This window comes from Ctenopharyngodon idella, chromosome 15 (assembly GCF_019924925.1).
Source record: "Ctenopharyngodon idella isolate HZGC_01 chromosome 15, HZGC01, whole genome shotgun sequence".
Classification (NCBI taxonomy): domain Eukaryota; kingdom Metazoa; phylum Chordata; class Actinopteri; order Cypriniformes; family Xenocyprididae; genus Ctenopharyngodon; species Ctenopharyngodon idella.
This window is the reverse complement of record NC_067234.1, coordinates 18,030,511-18,052,027: the sequence shown is the minus strand read 5'-3', so window position 1 is coordinate 18,052,027 and position 21,517 is coordinate 18,030,511. Positions and strand designations below refer to the sequence as shown.

Here is a 21,517-nt window from a genome sequence, read left to right as displayed (position 1 = left end):
TTACAATGACTTCATGATAAAGCGAGTCTGACAGATGAATAAAACCAGCCCAGCTTCAAACAGGGTTATATTTCATTGAACCCTCCGGCACAGGGGACCAACTTGAAGTCTTTACTCTAAGAATAGATAGCCTTACTCAAAAGCACAATCCATTGACTCAGAATAGTCTTTGCGATTACAGGCCAAGGCCCTGGTAAATGAGTTCAAGCTCAGGCCCTTGAGACAATGCCCTTGTTCTCTACTTCCAGACAGTCCTTGATGATTTTCCTGTTTTTTTTTTTTGAGAGACCTTCTCCTGCTATCTGATATTCTAATGAGGGATAGGCATAGCAAAGTGCTCCACCCCAACCACCCGTGGAACGAGCCTGGAGGATTACTTCAAGAGCGCAAAGTAGGTCAACAAGATGGGAAAACAAAGCATGCAAGGAGAATGAATGGCACACCACAAAAGAGCGAGCAGGTCTGACACATCGCCGCAGCGCTTTGGCGGGGATCCACTCCCCCTCAGCCACACATCCACCACGACACATGTGGATCAGTGCCTGACCTGCTTCTCAGCTCCCCGTCTGCATGAGCGAGTCCTAGACGGACAATTCTGACATGTTTTTGAAAGAATATAGGACATGCCAGAAAAAGAAACTCATTAAAAAATGATAAAAACGAGCCAACTGTGTTAGTAATCTCTGGGACACAAAGCCTAAGTCATTTGCATTTTGTGTTGTTGACTAGTAAAATGACTGATTTTCACTAGCCTTTTAGTTTTTTTTTTGGACATATAAAATACAAAATACAGAGCTCTCATATCTCTGGTGATGTATGCATAGTCACACTATGCCAAACCATGCCTTGGAAATGCTTATTTTTTCCACTTGCCATTACGACTCACCCACTGTCAAGCGTTCTTGCAGCACTGACAACAAATTTGCATGGACGAATGCGCAATACGACTGCTTTACAATACTTCACCTATAACCTGCAGAGAACAGCATGGCTGCAACCAAAATCACATACTTCCCTACTATATAGTAGGCAAAAAACATTATGTGACAAAAGAAGTAGTATGTTTAAAAGTAGGCAAAAAAAAAGATGACCTACTATCCCATGAGGCCACTTGAGAGGATTTGTGAATGGCAGTGAAATGGTGGATGTAGTACGTCCAGATTACATTCATACTACACACATTCATACAGAACATACTTTTTTAGCGGTCGCAAAGTAATTACGTATTCAAAATAAGTACCTACTCCAACACGTTAGTATATGATTTCGGACGCAGCCCATGTCTTCTTTATACACTATATTGCCAATAGTATTGGGACACCCCTCCAAATCACTGAATTCAGGTGTTCCAATCACTTCCATGGCAACAGGTGTATAAAATCAAGCACCTAGGCATGCAGACTGCTTCTACAAACATTTGTGAAAGAATGGGTCGCTCTCAGGAGCTCAGTGAATTCAAGCGTGGTACCGTGATAGGTTGCCACCTGTGCAATAAGTCCATTCGTGAAATTTCCTCACTACTAAATATTCCACGGTCAACTGTTAGTGGTATCAGAACAAAGTGGAAGCAATTGGGAACAACAGCAACTCAGCCACGAAGTGGTAGGCCACGTAAAATCACAGAGCGGGGTCAGCGCATGCTGAGGCGCACAGTGTGCAGATGTTCATCTTTCTGCAGAGTCAATAGCTACAGACCTCCAAACTTCGTGTGGCCTTCAGATTAGCTCAAGAACAGTGTGTAGAGAGCTTCATGGAATGGGTTTCCATGGCCGAGCAGCTGCATCCAAGCCTTACATCACCAAGTGCAATGCAAAGCGTCAAGTGCGGTGGTGTAAAGCACACCGTCACTGGACTCTAGAGCAGTGGAGACGTGTTCTCTGGAGTGACCAATCACGCTTCTCTGTCTGGCAATCTGATGGACGAGTGCCTGACTGCATTGTGCGAAGTGTAAAGTTTGGTGGAGGGGGGATTATGGTGTGGGGTTGTTTTTCAGGGGTTGGGCTTGGCCCCTTAGTTCCAGTGAAAGGAACGCTTAATGCTTCAGCATACCAAGACATTTTGGACAATTTCATGCTCCTAACTTTGTGGGAACAGTTTGGGGATGGCCCCTTCCTGTTCCAACATGACACAAAACAAGGTCCATAAAGACATGGATGAGCGAGTTTGGTGTGGATGAACTTGACTGGCCTGCACAGAGTCCTGACCTCAACCTGATAGAACACCTTTGGGACGAATTAGAGCGGAGACTGCGAGCCAGGCCGTCTCGCCAACATCACTGCCTGACCTCACAAATGCGCTTCTAGAAGAATGGTCAAAAATTCCCATAAACACACTCCTAAATCTTGTGGAAAGCCTTCCCAGAAGAGTTGAAGCTGTTATAGCTGCAAAAGGTGGGCCAACTCCATATTAAACCCTACGGATTAAGAATGGGATGTCATTAAAATTCATGTGCATGTAAAGGCAGATGTCCCAAAACTTTTGGCAATATAGTGTACTCTTTCAAACACAAATCATTCAAACATGTCTGTTTTTGTCATTCCATATTCGTGTTCTGTAGTTTTTATTGGTGTTTTTTATTTTTTCATCAGTAACAGGCCTGGCTGAAATTTACGTCATCTGCACTGTGCGCGAGCCATAGCGGCAAACAAACAGTTTCGGTTTTACCTCGGACAGAGTGACAAGCTAGATTACAAAATCGATTGCTGTGGACTGTAGAAGTAAAATGAATAATATTTTAAATTTTTTTTTTTTTTTTCCCCTGCCAAAATAATAATGTATTTACATATAGTTGTTTTTTTAACAAATATTAATTTATGCAATTATTTGTGATTTGTATTTAATCAGCACATCATTTAAGTAATTTGATCATATTTTGAATCGATTGACAAGCCTAATTAAATACTTAGAGGGTTATATGTACTTATCAGACATTTGAGCCGAAAACATTCAATGCCGCAAAGCCCTTTAACATTGTTATGAGAACTGACTATAGACTCAGTGAAAGGTGGGAGTGAATAGCTAGATCTGGGCTGTTCAGTGGTGACATTTACCCAGCGTTAAATCACACAAAGGGCTAAGATGACCCTCTACCTGATGACTTAGCCCTGGCTCTGAGCACCTCACCCTGCGGTCCTATTCAACTCAAAGCCTCATTCGGTCGGCTTTCCTTTAGCATGTACCCTAAATGGAAGGAGCGCACAATGAGAAATGAGATACTTGCCCCATTCAATGTGATCTGTGGATTATAACGTGAGATCCTTCACATGGAGGAGACAGTCGCCCAAGGCAAAATAAATGTGGGACCTCAGCACATTGATAAGAGGTATGCTCATGTAGAGATTAACATAAGCAATTTGTCATGGAAAAGTCCAGCTTTTGATAGGGTTACCCCATTCAAATGTAGGATTATCACATGCCTTCCTCAGTACAAAGAAGAAATATTAACCATTTATGCCACTGAGATTCAAGGGAGATTTACTCAAATGACATTTTATTGCTAGAAGGAGTCAAAGCATCTTTTCTAAGTGGAATGGAATACTGATTAATATATTCAACATCAACGTTTTTAAAAATGCATTTCGGATTTCATAGTTTGACTATTCAGTGTATTGGATAAACTATAAAGCAGGTTAGGCACAGCTCATACATCCATAAACCTTTAGATTCCCCGAAGCTAGGTCAGTGATTTTCCATGCTTAAGCATTCAGATAAAAAGGGAACAAGGCCAATGAGAATTGGAAGTCCCTTTGGGAAAATTTGGGAGACTGTACATGGGTAAGATGTGAACTGTGGTGATGCCACACATGGCTGCACAATGTGCACACAGTGAGGCCTTTCCTCTGTAAAACGCCAAGTCTTCCGCCCCCGCTCTCCGCTCTGCCACACAAGTGCAGAAAGCCACAGTGTGTCACAACCCTGCACATAATACACTCATGGGGTTATTTCCTTTTTTTCTGAGTCTCTTTCTCCTCCACTTCCCTTACATTTGCTCTCTTGAGATACCTTAGATCTTTAACCACATTGCCAGTCCCCGAATGCAACTTCTAGCCATTTTCAAGTCACGCATCTGTGATGTCTTGTAAACATCCGATTATGGTTCTTTGTTATGAATAATAAATGTTTTTATTTGAACTATTATTTGATAAGTTATCACGCACAAAGAAGAAACAACATAATGGTCTCCTATCCACTGAGACCTTTTTGGTACGACATTTGTCTTTTATTTTCAGTGCTGCGTCTTTGGACACTGAAACCATGCCAGATCTTAAGCAGCCATAATAGCAACCTTACTTTCTCTGAAATAGTGCCGTATATGCGGGCTGCATGCATAAACAGCAGTTATTGATCTGCATCGCTCAGGGAAATAACGAGGGTTACATTATGATACAAGACCTAAATCCACAGAGTGTCTCACCTCAAACAAGCATTCATTCAAAAGGCAAAAGCCAAAGATGGTGAAACCAACTAAAAGCCACTGACTAAGTATTATGTTCCATTAACCAATCAGTGAGGATATTGACATACTTCAAGCAAAAACAAAAAATTGACACATTAATGGACAGGAAATGCTCCAGTATACAAGAACGCCAGCCACAGGCCAAAACAAGCAATTAACCCCTCTGGGCAATCTGAATGCTTTGCCAAATTAGTTTAAATGCAACTCCTGTCACTTTAAAAGTACACAACAAGATATAGGGGAGACATAGGCAAGTTGTCACACCTTCTACCCCACTGAATATTTCTTAGAGTAGGTTTAGTTTTAAAAGTAAGTCAAATTTAGACACAAACCTTAAAGTCTTGGCTACAATAAGGTAACTGAACATTTACATTGTTATTGCCCATGAAAAATTAATTAAAAACATGTTGATCAATAGCCAGGCATGTTGTACTGCTATATGGGGCAAGTTGTTAAATTGCCGTTAAACTGCTGATCTCACATCCTGCTAATACTCTAATGAGAGTTAGTAAACATGGAGGTGCAGTGTTACTTATAGTCCAGAGAATGTCTAAAGGGGACCATCAAAATAAAGTATTACCAAAATTATTTAATACCACTTTTAAGTGTCTGAAACCAACGTACAAAACCACTGCTAGAAAAAACAAAGATTTGTGTAATTGTACTTTTTACTCAAATCTTTATAGTTACTGACATCGTGACAACTAGCCCCAAACTATAGGGCCCTATTTTAACAATCTAAGTGCATGGTCTGAAGTGCATGGCGCAGGTGCACTTAGGTCAGCGCGCCAGGCACACGGTCCACAAGGGTTGTACCTAGTCTCTTAATGGCTGGATGTGAAAATGATAACTGCGTCGGGCTGAAACTAGCAAAAAACACTTGCGTCGCGCCTGGCGTCACATTGCGCCGGGTCTATGACAGAGCCCATAGTCTTTGTTTGACACAGTTATAGTTCATTTAAAAAGCTTACCATGATAAAACATCTGAGACAGACTGTAACAGGCTGCTGAATAACATCTGACAGCTTTACTGAACTGTTTTTACAGTTATGCTCTGAGACCTTTGAACAAATTGCTTGAGGAAATGAACATTGTCATATGAACATAAAGTGACAACACCTCATCATCAGCAGTTCAACACAACCCTAGACTCACAGCTTGGTTCTGGGCATCAGTTAACACAAGTTTTCATGTAGCAGTGCTGTGCTGTTAACAATAGAGTGCGTGCGTAGTTAGGCAAGTCGATATTCTGATCATATTTTTTCTGGCACATTTTATCAATTCCACACCAACCTTAACAATACTATTATTAATTTTGCATACAATCATTTATAAGCAGTGTTGGGGGTAAAACATTTCAAGTAACATGAGTTACGTAATCCGATTACTTTTTTCAAGTAACAAAAAATTAGCTTACACTGTTCACATAGTAAACACAGTGCAGTGCTTCCAGGTTCTACGTCAGAACCCCGGCTCAGTATTGGCTGACGCTGTACACGTGAGCAGCACGACACATGTGCGTGATGCTGACGCAGGAACCGGCCAACAACGAGCCGGCATTCTGACATAGAACATGGAAACGCTGCACTGAGTTCACTACGTGAGCAGCGTAGGCGACTGACATGGAAGAGAAGAAATTGTTGAATAAAGTCGTTATTTTTGTTTTGTTTTTGCACACAAAAAGTATTCTTGTCGCTTCATAACATTAAGGTTAAACCACTGTAGTCACATGGATTATTTTAACATTTCATCAAAAATATCTTAATTTGTGTTCAGAAGGTGAACAGAGGTCTTATGGGTGTGGGAAAACATGAGGGTGAGTAATTAATGACAGAACATTTTTGTGTGAACTAACCATTTAATAATGTTTGACTTTTCAGTGTGTTCAATCTTTTTTTTTTTTGGCCAATTTTTTCGCTATTATCTGTAAAAGAAATCATGCTGAATAATTACGCACATCTGAATGTAAGGCATTTTTCACTTCCAGCTCTTGTTAACAATTATATATCACTTAGAAATGATTATATACAAAATTAATAGTAGTTATTAAGATTGATGTGGTTTGGAATTGGTAAAATGTGCTTGGAAAATAATATGATCAGAATATCGACTTCCCTAATAATTATGCACACACTTTATTAAATTACATTATTTTGTCTGCTACTACAATCATATTTATATTTTAATGCAGCTACCTATGTAGTCAGCATTCATCTCTCTCTGACTTCACAATGCCCATTTTCAGTGATTGTGTCAATATTGTGTTAAACAGTAATTTTCCTCTCTATGGTGGCCTCTTTGGCAAGACAAGCAACCTTTGTATTTGAGTCCAAAGGGGAGATGGCAGTTTGTGCTTCTCACCCCATATCCTTGTTTGCACCTGCCTGCCCAGAGAGCCTTTGCTCTTCCTGGTCATTGAAGGTTCAAGGGAAATCAGTGGAATCAAAGGTCATTGTCTCCTGGCAGACCTAATGTTTTCCTTTGTGACCGTCATATGCTGAGGCCAAAGTCCCTTTGTTTTTGCCTTTGCTCTCTGATCTGGGATCATTGTTTGAACTGCTATCCGTTTCTAGAGGCACACAAAGGAAAAAGATGTGCTATTTAAACCTATGATGATACTTTAATAGCTTGACTTTGATTTCACTGTGATAAAAAAGGTTTTTTTTTTTGTTTTTTTTTGGTATCTGAGTGCTGGTGCATTTTTCTATAAATGCACAACAGATGTATAACCAATTGTTTTTCAAATAGCATGATATTCCTGCGAATTTGAGTGTTGTGCATTGAGCATCTCATTTAAAGAATTAGTTCACATCAGAATTAAAATTTCCTGATAATTTACTCACCCCCATGTCATCCAAGATGTTTATGTCTTTCTTTCTTCAGTCAAAAAGAAATGAAGGTTTTTGAGGAAAACATTCCAGGATTTTTCTCCATATAGTGGACTTCAATGGGGTACAACGGGTTGAAGGTCCGAATTGCCGTTTCAATGCAGCTTTGAAGGACAATATAATACTACTATATTGGTTTTACTTCTAGTACACAATAGTATTGTATTATTTTTTCCTTGAAAAAGGAAACTGTTATCACTCTGCAATATATTAAAAGTTGAATACATAGTACACCCTACTTATACATACTTATACATATACCTGCATATACTCATGTAAAGCAATATTATATAGCAAATCACAGCTGCCTGATTTTTATTTCATCGCAAACTGTAACTATATTATCGGCCAGGTCTTTATATAAAGTTGGATATATAAGTATGTCCAACTTTATCTGCATACATACTTGTGTAGTGCGATATATACTTACATTGCATATCTCAACTGCTTGATTGCTTGAATCATTGCACAATATAATCAGTATTATTAATCAATATTATTATCAGCCAGCTCTAATCTGCTAAATGTGACTATGAATATATTAAGATATTATTAATATTAACATCATGATTTTCTGTGAAGCTGCTTTGAAACAATGTGCATTGTGAAAAGTGCTACACAATTAAATTTGACTTGACATGTTTTGGGTGGTAACTGAACATTTCACTTTAAACCTGTCTTTAACCATATCTAGTCAGAGCCCTGAAAAACTGTGAAATGTGTAAACATCACAGCTTGTCACACAGTAGTGAAACATGTGACTATCTTGGGAGGGAGAGGGAATCTACTGTAGTAAGGAGGGGCAGCTGGGATGTTAACATCTCTTTGTATGCAAGAGAAAGCTGTGAAAAACTTGATGGCTGATACTATGTCCCATCAGGATATAGCCCATCTGTAACCTCAGCGGGGCATGTTTACTCCAGCCAGAACTGTTGACTGGTCATATGGGGTCCCAAAAGGTGTGAACTTGGTGTAAAAACTGAGACTTCTTAAAGGCTGAACTAGGCAGGCAAGTCAAAGTTTAATGTTTTTGCATTCATTTTAATAACAGCAAACAAAATTAGATTTTAAACTACAGTATTTCTTATTATAATAACATTACCAATAAGATGTATGTAGAAATTAATTAAAAATAATAAAAAATCTAAATAACAAAGTTACATGTTCGAAATATATTTATATATGCTGGTTACCTTTGATCATACAAGTCATGATCTTATTTAAAGCCCAGTGTTAGGAAGAGGACAGATATTTAAGCTGTGGCTTTAAGGGTGGCGTCCATCAGCATTGTGAAGTCCGATTCATCTTAGCGATTCATTTTAGTGAACCGATTAAAATGATTCAATGATTCATATAAATCATTACTCAGTGTTCTCACAAGTCATTTTACACTTCTTTGTTTTGTTATTGTTGTAAAATACAATTAAATACGGGTAAACAACAACAAAAACAAAAACCCATTTACAGCCAAATTTATGATTAACTATAGACTATTTGATGTATCAAATGTCTCCCACTACCCCACAGATTTTTCCATGGTGATCACCGTTGCAACACGCCACAACTGTTACTTTAATAAGGTTAAGTTAAATTGGTGTCAGCAACCAGCTGCTATCAAAAATGCAAGCAAATCAAAAGACAAATTCTGAAAACTTACAGCATTTGAGGAGGGTCCCATCTCAGCTGTTAAATCCAGTTTAAACTGGTAGGCCTATGTTTTAGCTTGTTTTTAGCTTTTCCAATCTGGTTTTAAGCTAGCCCTGGCTGGTCTTGCTATCTTTAAAAACTATCTATCCTGAGATAATTTATTATAGTGTTAGTGGTAATTATTGTTGTAATTATGGTGTTTTGGTGGAAATGTGGTTACCATAATAGTGTGTATATACACAGGTGATTTACAAACGCTTTGCGAATCGGTTCGGCTGAATCAATATAAGAATGATTCGTTTTCGAATCGGATCTCACTAGCGTCCATGAGGGTAGGAGGAGTGAACATGGCATTGCAGAGTGCCGGGGATACATTGAATAAACAATTCAGTCAAGCGACTGACTGCAGGACTCAAGAGCACTAGAAAACCGCGCATGTGGGGAATAGACACTGTCAGCCCCAGTCATCTTTCCGTTTTTACATCTGAATTGTTCGTAGAGAGAAATATCATATGCGCGTCTCTGACTATTCCCTAAATGCAGCATAATTTTCAACTGGATTCTCTTCATCCGAACAGGTAAGGCTGTGTGTGAAAATACGATTTCTGGTTTATTTTTTCGTCATCATTGCATTTGCAGCAAAGCCAGAATCCGCTATGTATTTTAATGGCTTGTGCGTACCATATAATATAACCAGGGGATATAGGGTGGTGGGAGCTGACGTTTCCATTTTGAGTCTTCATTTATTTCTTTCATGGAATGTTTACATGCAGACATGCACGTATAATGTGTGCGGTTGTTTTAAAAAATGCATGTGATCAAACGATTACATGAAAGCGACAAGGACTATACGCATCCTGTATCAGAATATAGTTACACATGTACATTTATAGAGGGTTCACCGGCAAGCACGTGAAATGTGATATAAAAGAGTGTTGTTGTGCTAATCGTAGCCGAGCTCAGTTAAAGCACTAGATACATTGTTACTGTGGTTGTGATAAGAGGATGACTCTGGCACCTTGCTTACCTCATAGTTTATGTTTAGTCTAACCGAGACTCTTCAAGTGCTTGTGTGGAATCTTTAAAGTGCTCCAAGACCTTGCATTGAGAAACAAGACATTATCTCGCATGCTATAAATCTTTTTTCTGAAATTCAGCATTTATACTTACTGAAAATAATATTTAGTTCAGTGTTGCAGACAGTAGTTTATGAGATTTGTAAGAAGAACATTACATTATTCATGTTAATTCTTTGAGCATGTAGGGAGTTTTACAAATTAAACAGCACTTTTGAAATAGCATTACAATTTCTTACACTAATTTGAGACTTTATTTTTATTCTATGTGGAGGTGGTCGCCCCCTTATGGGCGCAGACATGTTGCTATCACATGACCAACTGGGTCATGCAATTGATCAATTTTTTACTTTACTATTAAATTTTGTTTACATCATATTGCACTTTTAAAAAGTAGGTGATTTACAAAGCATAAACATTAAATGATAAACACTACAATATTCCTTTGTCAGCCTCTGTTCCACCGAGAGAAATCGCGACAGTCTGTCAGCTGCGTACCAGCATGTACCACCAACAACACATGCAATGCGATGTGATTGAATCCAAGAATATGTATTTGTGTAGTTTGTATGAGACAGGAAAAAAGATAAACAGATTTGGTCTGTAGTGGCAGCAGTTAGTAAACATTCTACATGCCTCCAGGCCAGTAGGTGTCAGTATAAAGTTACTGAATGCATCTTTATTTATTATATGTTTAGGCCTCTGGCTTTTGTTGCTTTTCTCAAATCAGTGTGGAAGCTGTGTAACAACAGGACCTGCAGTATATAATGTTCAGTGTGTTGACTCAGGTATTTTAGGATAAATATACCTTATGACATAATTAGACAGTATTGAATGAGCATGGTGTTGTGTCATTAGCTCAGCTGTACTAAATAATAAAACATACTGTATATTATGATCCGTATGGACACTCTTTTTTTTAAGCACATAATGCACTGTATGTGGGAAGTTGTGTTGATTTTTATTTTTGTTAAGCATGACTAAATCAAAACCGCCGAGGTGGTTCTCTTCTTACATCAGACTTTACTTTGTTTGTTCTGGTTTAAAAAAGTACCAAATGTTTGCATTTTGGGAGGATCAGCTTGCTTAAGATCACGATGACATGTAACCCAAAAACCTGAATACCCACTCACATTATGTTAAAGTGTACTTTGTTTATAGTGTGGTTTTGTTTAAAATAATGCTCTTAGGCTTTCTTAAAGAGCTGTGAAGTAAGCTTTTGTAAACGATCTTGTCACTGAAGTCTAGATTAAAGAAGTGGATATCTTGGATAGTGATAACAAGCAGTTAATAGTAATATTTGTGGACTCAGTTTCAACTCAGGTTTTCCATATTTGTAAATGGATGACTTCATGTAGCGTTTCTTATTATTAAAGGGATAGTTCACATAAAGATTAAAGTTCAACATTTATTTACCCTTATTTTGTTTCAAACCTGTATGACTTTCTTTTTTTTCTGTGGAACACTTTTTTTTTTTTTTTTTTTTTTTTTTATTACATACAATGAAAATCAGTGGCATCCCACGCTGTTCTTGACCCCAGTTCATTCATTGTGTGGACAAAAGCGGTTTTTAAAAATGTCTTCTTTTTAAGGCTGGGACTGCTGGGTAAAAATTTTGATTTCTCGATTTTAATCTGTTCTTATTTTTTAAAACAATATCGGTTCTTAAATCCCAAGAATCGATCTTTTAGTCTGTGCTGTTTTCAGTTGATGAATGAATGGAATTGTAATGTGCATCCCATCCAATAAATTGCAATAAGCTTTGTGCTTTGTTACTTTGATATGAAACAAAGTCTCAGATTTCAAATTCTGTCAGTTTTATTACAAAATTCCAACAGTACTGTTTTGGTGCTGTTTAATGTGATGTGACAGACCACTGTAACGCCTCAGATCAAGCGGAGCAGCAGTGCAAAGCATATGTGAGCTGATCATGTCTTTCGCTTTACTACTAGTTGCAGCACAAAATAAACACAAATGAACATCAGAAGGTATGTTGAAAAATACAGCTTAGAGAAATCCTTATGTCTCGTGTAATTGCTTGTAAACACCTAATGTTTCATTTACCTCAGAAAAGCCGTTCTGTGACCATACATTTGCTGCAAATGAACTATAGAGAGGAGCATTTCGCTAAATATATGCACCATATTACATATTCATTATATTTTTATTGTTCTTCAATATTTAATGTATGTTTAAATAAGTCAAGTTTTTATGACAGCCACTATTTAAATGTTTATATTAAAAAAAAAAAAAAAAATAGAGTAGAAACATAACTATGTACTTATAAAGTTAGTATTGTAACTTTATTAGAAAAAAAAATCCTTCTGTGTAATATAATTGTTTGTATACAAATCAGTTAATTTTATCCTCTTAGTAATGTAGTAACAACTAGTTTACAGCATTAGTTGAGAGATTTTTTTTTTTTTTTTTTTCTTTGAGAAAATTTGCTATGTACTTTACCTGATATATCTAAAAAATTGCAATCGAATCAGAATCGAGTCGAATCACAAGCTTGTGAATCAAAATCGAATCAATCTGTGAAATTTGTGTCAATACCCAGCTCTTTTGTGTTCACAGAAGAAAATGTCATACAGGTTTGGACTGATTTGAGAGTGAGTAAATTATGACAATTATGACAATTTTAATTTAAGTCATTAGACAGTAAGAGTCATATATATATATATATATATATATATATATATATATATATATAGACTAGTCAAAAGATATGGATATTTAAGTTCATTTTTGTTTACAAACCTGATTCCAAAAAAGTTGGGACACTGTACAAATCGTGAATAAAAAAGGAATGCAATGATGTGGAAGTTTCAAATTTCAATATTTTATTCAGAATACAACATAGATGACATATCAAATGTTTAAACTGAGAAAATGTATCATTTTAAGGGAAAAATAAGTTGATTTTAAATTTCATGGCATCAACACATCTCAAAAAAGTTGTGACAAGGCCATGTTTACCACTGTGTGGCATCCCCTCTTCTTTTTATAACAGTCTGCAAACGTCTGGGGACTGAGGAGACAAGTTGCTCAAGTTTAGGAATAGGAATGTTGTCCCATTCTTGTCTAATACAGGCTTCTAGTTGCTCAACTGTCTTAGGTCTTCTTTGTCGCATCTTCCTCTTTATGATGCGCCAAATGTTTTCTATGGGTGAAAGATCTGGACTGCAGGCTGGCCATTTCAGTACCCGGATCCTCCTTCTACGCAGCCATGATGTTGTAATTGATGCAGTATGTGGTCTGGCATTGTCATGTTGGAAAATGCAAGGTCTTCCCTGAAAGAGACGACGTCTGGATGGGAGCATATGTTGTTCTAGAACTTGGATATACCTTTCAGCATTGATGGTGCCTTTCCAGATGTGTAAGCTGCCCATGCCACACGCACTCATGCAACCCCATACCATCAGAGATGTAGGCTTCTGAACTGAGCGCTGATAACAACTTGGGTTGCCCTTGTCCTCTTTAGTCCGGATGACATGGCGTCCCAGTTTTCCAAAAAGAACTTCAAATTTTGATTCGTCTGACCACAGAACAGTTTTCCACTTTGCCACAGTCCATTTTAAATGAGCCTTGGCCCAGAGAAAACGCCTGCGCTTCTGGATTATGTTTAGATATGGCTTCTTTTTAGCCGGCAACGGCGAATGGCACGGTGGATTGTGTTCACCGACAATGTTTTCTGGAAGTATTCCTGAGCCCATGTTGTGATTTCCATTACAGTAGCATTCCTGTATGTGATGCATTGCCGTCTAAGGGCCCGAAGATCACGGGCATCCAGTATGGTTTTCCGGCCTTGACCCTTATGCACAGAGATTGTTCCAGATTCTCTGAATCTTTGGATGATATTACGCACTGTAGATGATGATAACTTCAAACTCTGCAATTTTTCTCTAAGAAACTCTTTTCTGATATTGCTCCACTATTTTTCGCCGCAGCATTGGGGGAATTGGTGATCCTCTGCCCATCTTGACTTCTGAGAGACACTGCCACTCTGAGAGGCTCTTTTTATACCCAATCATGTTGCCAATTGACCTAATAAGTTGCAAATTGGTCCTCCAGCTGTTCCTTATATATACATTTAACTTTTCCGGCCTCTTATTGCTACCTGTCCCAACTTTTTTGGAATGTGTAGCTCTCATGAAATCCAAAATGAGCCAATATTTGGCATGACATTTGAAAATGTCTCACTTTCAACATTTGATATGTTATCTATATTCTATTGTGAATAAAATATAAGTTTATGAGATTTGTAAATTATTGCATTCCTTTTTTATTCACAATTTGTACAGTGTCCCAACTTTTTTGGAATCAGGTTTGTATTTTAGTTTGTTTTTGATTATGCATAGAAGTGCCGGAGGTTTTCTTCTGTATTTGGTTGGGCTCCCAAATGATGCTCACATAGTCCTGCGGAGATGTTTGCCAACTTTTTCTTTGCTTTTTCGTTGTTCTGAATAATATTATGATGTCAGTTCATCATATTACAAATTGAATTTCAAAGCTCATGTAACTGGGCTTTGACAGAGTATGCGGTTGGCGTTGAGAGACAGAAATACTGTCGTTTAACACAGGGCGGAACAGTAAATGCCATCTGATCATGTGGAAAGAAAGCCAGGATAAGGAAATGGAGGGATGGAGTGAAAAGATGAAATGGTTTGTGTGTGTGTGTGTATGCGTATGGATGGCTGGAAGGGGTTCATTGTTCATGAGATAATGGCAGGATCATCTACCAGACAGGAGGTCACCACACCCCTCAATCATAACCCATAATTGATTGACCATAATGGAGATTGAAGTACATTATTCATAGTTTGCGAGGAAAAAATTACAGCCGGCCCACTGCGAGATCAGGGTCAGATAAATCAGGAGGAGAGGTGCGCATGCAAGCAACGGCTTGTTGAAGAGACAACCGGCTGAACGTGATCTTGTAAACATCAGGGATCAATGAGATCTCAGCAGCGCACCAGCTTTTAAGAAAAAGACATTTACAGTGCCTCTTAAATTGGCTTGTGTTGTGGTCCATGAGGAGGGGGGTGGCGAAAAAAGACAAATGCAAGCAAAGAGTCCCGTATTAAACTAATGGCGTAAGCAAAAGTGGAGGGCAAAAGGAAAGAAGCATCTTAAATCATGTCTCCGTGTGCCAGCTCATCTATCAGCAGTACACCACAGAAATGATTTTTCCATCTGTAGAATAGAAATGTCAGCCTGAGGCAAGCGATGTGTATCAGTGATGTTTTTATAGAGTAGGCCAATATTAGGTATGCGATTTATGGCACATGTGCAACTATCCTTAACTTCACATGCATTAAGACTCAGAAATCAGAAGCCAAACTTAATGGGTTGGTAGTCAGTGCTGTTTGTGAAGGTTTTTATATGATTTTTTTATCCGTTTATACAATATCTCAGTCCGTAATGTACTATTTTATTTACAGATTCCTGTGAAGATTTATAACCAAGCCCACATGGAATATTTGCCCACAGAAAGTTCCATATTTCTTTAGAATTGGAATACCAGTCATTCATAAAATTCTACACATGCCTCCACCCTATATGTATACAATTTTTGGGTCACATTTTTTGTTTTATATAATAATTGGCAAAATGCTTTTTTTTTTTTTTTTTAAAGTTGGCCTGAAATGAAAATTAATCTGCTTACTAAATGTATGTTTGCATTCATTTTTGAGTGCAATGAATGCCCACATCTCAAAATCCAATTATCAACCCATACACAGAACCAAGTCACCGCCCAACACTTTTTCTTTTTCGATAATACATTTCACTTGGATTTGCCACAATACAAAAGAAAAAACATCACTTCTGTTTCATTGTGAGTTTTAGAGGTAGTTTAGCATTTCACACCGTATGACATGTTAACGTCCCAGAAGTATTTCATGTCAGCTACCAATAAAGGCTCCATTTACCATATTTATATCCATACCACAGATTTTCCTCCAAAATCAGCACAGAATATGTGAACATTGTCTGCAGATTCTGTCTGGGGCTGCTTATAACTTACTACAGTAAATGTCATAATGACCTTTGAAACTTTCAAACCAGTCTTTTAGTTGCTTAAGTTATTGACTGATTCTGCAAATATTTTCCAGAAATATTCACCAAAACCACTTCATTTTAGCTCTGTACTGTAGCCATTACGTTCTAGGTCAGTTTTGAATGAGGACGGCGGGGTGAGCCGATCATTTCTAACATGTATTGCCCTGGCTTCTGCGTCTATGTCTCTAGACAGCTTTAATGGCTGTAGGGATAAAGGTTTTCGTAGGTCACCATGTGGCAGGATCAGCATAATTGAAGGCTTGAGAGGACGCAGTAGGGGCGATAGTTAAATTGGACTTAAGACTGTTATTCAATGGTGTCTTAATTTAACCACCCTGGGTTATATGAAGCAAATCCCACTGAGAAAAGTGGCTCACTCGAATGCCAATCATTCCTTACCGATCCTGAGACTTTTGAAGGTTACAGGGCTGTCTGTGGCTGGGCTGACGGATTGATGTATGTCCCCCGTTGAGCAGAGAATTCAGAGTCCAAGGCCGCCGCAGTGCTGTCCTATTAGGGGGGATTGTCCTTCACAACTTCTTAGCCGCCTGTCCTTTCTGGAGCCTACAGAGCTCAGGCAAGGGCATTGTGTCTGCTACAATAAGCCGAGCCGTGGAGTGCTTCACCCACACATAATTATATGGCTTTAATGCAAGCATCTTTCACCGTTCATCCGCTCACACCAGCAAGCGCAAAAAGAGCGGCATTGTCAGAGGGAGCCGGTGGATGTATCCCTACTTCATTATGACTTGCTCTTCGGAGGGCTTTTTTAGAAATTAAATTGGTTCAGCAATTAACTAAAAGGGGATTTTTAGAATTTATGAATGACTGAGAAGATTGATATATTGCAAGAGTGGAGAGCAGCATGTGCAATGGATGTGAGGCAGAGGTAATGGATTTATTGTCACATTGAGAGGCACATGAAACGGCGTTAGGTACGAGAATGACCGTTTCCACATTTTAGGACCATAACAGTTAGGTGATCAGACTTGGTGGCATTGTCTTTGTGTTTGAGACTGATTTCTGCCAGGTACTGTGAAAGAAAAGTCTTTTCAAGGAGCTCTGTGGTGGCATTACGACACGAGTGATTTCACCGGCTGCATTTTTGTGTACCCAGTTCGATAAGATATGAGGTCATGCTTGCTAGATGTTGTTAGGAAAATCTAATCCAACGGTTGCCTGCCGAGACAAAGACGGCTCTATGCCGAGCAGATCAAGAAAAAAATGCACAGCTTGAACTTAGACCTTCGAGGTGTTTCTTAAGAGTTAATTAAACAGAATTCATTACCAGGTAATCTATAACATATGGTGAGAAAAGATTATTGTGCCACCACTTTGAATACAAACGCTGGGTATTACCGTCTGCTCATGAACTGATTATTGGGCTTTTTAGAGTTTGGATTACAGCAGGGTGGTTTGATGATATATTCTTTGTCACAGTGGATATTTTTCTGTCCTGTTTATATTGCGATATATATTTTTAAATCAGGCTGTATATATGTGCTTATGCTTTTTGTTTTATTATTATATTTTAACAACTTCATGTTAACTACTGTCTTTTTAACTGTGTTAGTCTACATAATGAGAAACATATTTATTATCTAAACTAATATATATATATATATATATATATATATATATATATATATATATTATATATTAGTGCTGAAATAACTATTTTATGTAGTTATACACGCTCAAAGGTGCCAATAAAACCTTTAAGCATTACGAGATTACAAAAAAAATAAAATAAAAAAATTACACAAAGCACAAAAAATTTTATATCGTCACTGTCGGGCGGGAAACCTTGTATCTCCAAAAAAAAAAATCATTTTTTTAGGAAATGGAAAAAATAATTAAACACTGCTTTGTCAAAGTTAATATTGCGGCTTTATATATGGTCAGACACTTGAATGAGTCATTATTTTATCAACATTTTACCAAAACCCAGCTCAAATGGAGTTACAAGGTTTTTGACCAGCAAATTTGTGAGAATTTAGGATATGCGTGTTTTGTCTCTCATTAGAACGGCCGCATCTGAGGTAGTAAGTGCATTGCGTTACACTTTGCGTTACGCTTGAATCGATTGAGCTTAGTTTTTAACAGCAGATGGAACTCTATGCTAGTTTTAACCTCATGCTCAAATGCAAACGAAGAAGAGCACTCGTGCGTTCGGCTATGTACTTGCACCTCAGAATGCTTTTATGATGCAAGATTAATGTAAACAGCCCGCTGCAAACACCCTTGTAATTCACTTCGACCTTTTCGAATTTTATTAATGATTATTTTATAGAAGGTTCAAGTGGTGTGTGTAAGGAATTGGAAGCAAGCAGAATACGGCGGTTTCTAAAGCACGCAGCTCTGCTGTTAAAATCTAAGCTTAGAATCGATTAGAGAGGGAATCGCGATACAATCGGAAAATCTCAGTATTTATTTATATATATATATATATATATAATATATATACACATAATATATATAATAAACATAATAAACTGTAGGGCACTTCATTCACTATAGAAGCGGGTGGAGTTATGAGGTTTTACAGACAGTTTGAGGATCCAGTGGAGATACAAAGTTTAGTCGCAAGCTCTTTTTAATACTTTTCATTGGTTAAATATTTGTAAAACCCACAGACAGACATAAAGGGTAACGAATAGTAATGATTTATGAAAAAAAAAAAAGATGAAATGTGGAGATACAAGGTTTCCGCCAGACAGCGACGATATATAATAAAATATTTCATTTTATGTAGTTCTATATTATCTGATATATACTGTTACTTTGCGTTTGGGCCTTTGGCACAGAGTATGAAGATCTTTAATGGGAACAAATTTTCATTCTGCTTTATTTCTTAATAGTTACTCTATGATTTGCAGCCACCCATTTTATCAAATGGGTCTCTCCAGCTAGTAAATGAACCTCTTATGGCCACAGGCGCTGTGAATAAGAGGGAACAACATGTTCAGCCAAATAATATGTTATTTAAAGACATTTAATATTTTCTTGTATGCTACGCGCTGTTTTTTCTAAAGGTGGCTGAAACCAAAAGTTTGTTCCGTAAAATGTTACAGACATGCTCTGTGGTTGTATTGGCATCACAGAGAGGTGTTCAAGGTTTTTGAAAATGTTTGAACAGTCAGAGAGTTCATGGTCAAGGGCTATTTAGCGTGAGTGTCTGGAAAGTCCTCTGGCCATGATTTGGCAGAGAGCGAGTGGTGATGGCCAGCAGATCCACCGCACTAAAGCATAAACTGGACTAATCTGTTACCGAGCAACAGCAGGCACCCCTTCACAACACGTTCTGGGTGTGTAGTTCATGCCGTTACCCGGGGGATGCGGTTTTGTTGAGTTCAGCTCGTGGCACATTTTTTTGGAGTAGTCTGGTTGCCCTCCGTGTTTGGACTGTGGAAGGAATCTGCGGTGTTGGAGAGACAGAAACACCAGGGACAGCTGGGTAAACATTACAGTTCTGTGTTTTCAACATGCCACTTTGATATGTTAATTCTTAGTGCTTTTGAGGTGAGATATGTAGTCTTTTTGTTGTGGTCATGTATGCTTTTTTTTTTTTGTTTTGTTTAAAGGTTTTATTGCCGCCTTTGCGCTTTGAGTGAAAAGTGTCACCTCATTCATCACAAAGAGGCAGCTGTTTTTCCATTTGATAGTCATCAGTAAATCAGAACATTACCCTTCCCCCAAGTAGCTCATAGTCGCATACTAAAGGGAGCAGCTTTCCAAGACCTTGGAAGTGGCGGACATGTCTTGGTCAAACCGTTGAGGATGACGCTATCGTCACCTTTGCGCGTGGCCTTAGACCTGACCTAGAGGGCCAGATTGTTTCCCACCAGGGTGAGATAATTATCATCCAGGCTGCTTTGGAACAGCACTTTACTGTTCGTTGTTGTATTTTTAGTGGACATCTCCAATAATGGGGGCTGAAACCTGATCCAGCTAGCTCTGTTGAGTGGATTAAGGCAGTTTGTCGGTAGTGTGCCATCCGCAGTTCAAGGTTGACATCCACTTTAGGAGTCAAACCAAGGTCAAGCACGGTTTAATAAGCTGTTTTGTCAGGTCAGGACACATGATCTTCCCTCGACCAGTGATTTGGGTTAATTATGACCAATGATCTCTCTGGAGCTGAGGTGAAAACAAGGCTCCAGGAAGAAAGCTCTGTGTGTCAGATGACCTGAACACATGATTTGTTATTTGTGGAAGGTAACGGCCTCAAGTAAGGTGCCTAGGCACTTTAAGGTGAACTGTGGTGAAAGTGATCATTATTTTCATTTGGGGTGGGTAATTTATATAACATATATATATATATATATATATATATATATATATATATATTCAAAAGTTTGGGTGCGGATGACTTTTGGATGCATTAAATTGTTCAAAAGTGACAGTAATTTATTTTACAAATGCAGTTCTTTTGAACTTTCTATTCCTCATAGAATCACTATGAACATTATCAATGTATATTATTGGATTTCTTAACCTAACTACATATTCAGGGTTGGGCTGGCTGACCAAATGTGTAAATTATGAATCAACAATCAAAAAGCAAGAAAACAAGCAGAATATTGGGTGGACAAGTCCTCCATACGTGATGAGAGCCTGGCTATTTTAATGCCTTTGCCTCAAGACAAATTAATATGACCTTAAAGTGTTTTGTGATGTATGCCACCACCAAAGTTTTGTCCTAAAATGTTATTACGGAAAGAGGATTTTCTAAAACCCTCCACTGAAAACTTGAAAAGCTTTAAAAAGGATGGATTTGGTCCTTTTTTCCCCATGCTAGATGGGCAGACTGATGTGATTGTTCTTAGCACAGACCTCATGGTAATTTTTTTTTTTTTTTTTTTGCTGTGCTGTGTTCATTTGTGGCATCAGCAGAAAGGAACTAGAACACAGAATCAGAACTGCTACGCTAGGGTAGAATTATTTGGGCCAAAGTGCATAAAATGGAGGCCACTTGTTGGATTGTTAAATCTTGCTGATAGCAGGACCTTATTGTTTTAATCTGTACATAGGCTATTTTTGTAGATGTAAACATCTACAAGTTCTAGTCCAGTGATCTCACTAGCACAGTATGTGTTACATAAGATAGGATAACTTGTATTAGGAGTCCACTTACAGGCAAATCGATCTGTTTTCAAAGTGAATCTAAGGGGATTTGCGATAATCTAAAATGACAGTTACGACCTTAATACCCTTTTGATACACGACGACGTGACCCTGTGCAAACCAGACCTCAACTCCGGTCAACTGCAGTGACACAGTTTCACATATGCCTCAGTTAACCTCCATTTTATGCACAGCAGGCCAACAATTTTCAGCTTTTATGTGCCATTTTGTTGTTTATGTAACTGTGGTTTGCCTGACATTCA

General features: G+C 38.1%; 1 protein-coding gene across 1 annotated transcript in view; it reads left to right on the top strand.

The window, feature by feature from the left end:
- The first annotated feature begins 9,308 nt into the window (after positions 1-9,308).
- Positions 9,309-21,517, top strand: part of nrip1a (nuclear receptor interacting protein 1a) — a 42,505-nt gene continuing 30,296 nt past the window's right edge. The window contains exon 1 of the mRNA XM_051862261.1: positions 9,309-9,569. The gene's annotated coding sequence lies outside the window, so the exon portion shown is untranslated. The remainder of the gene's footprint in view (positions 9,570-21,517) is intronic.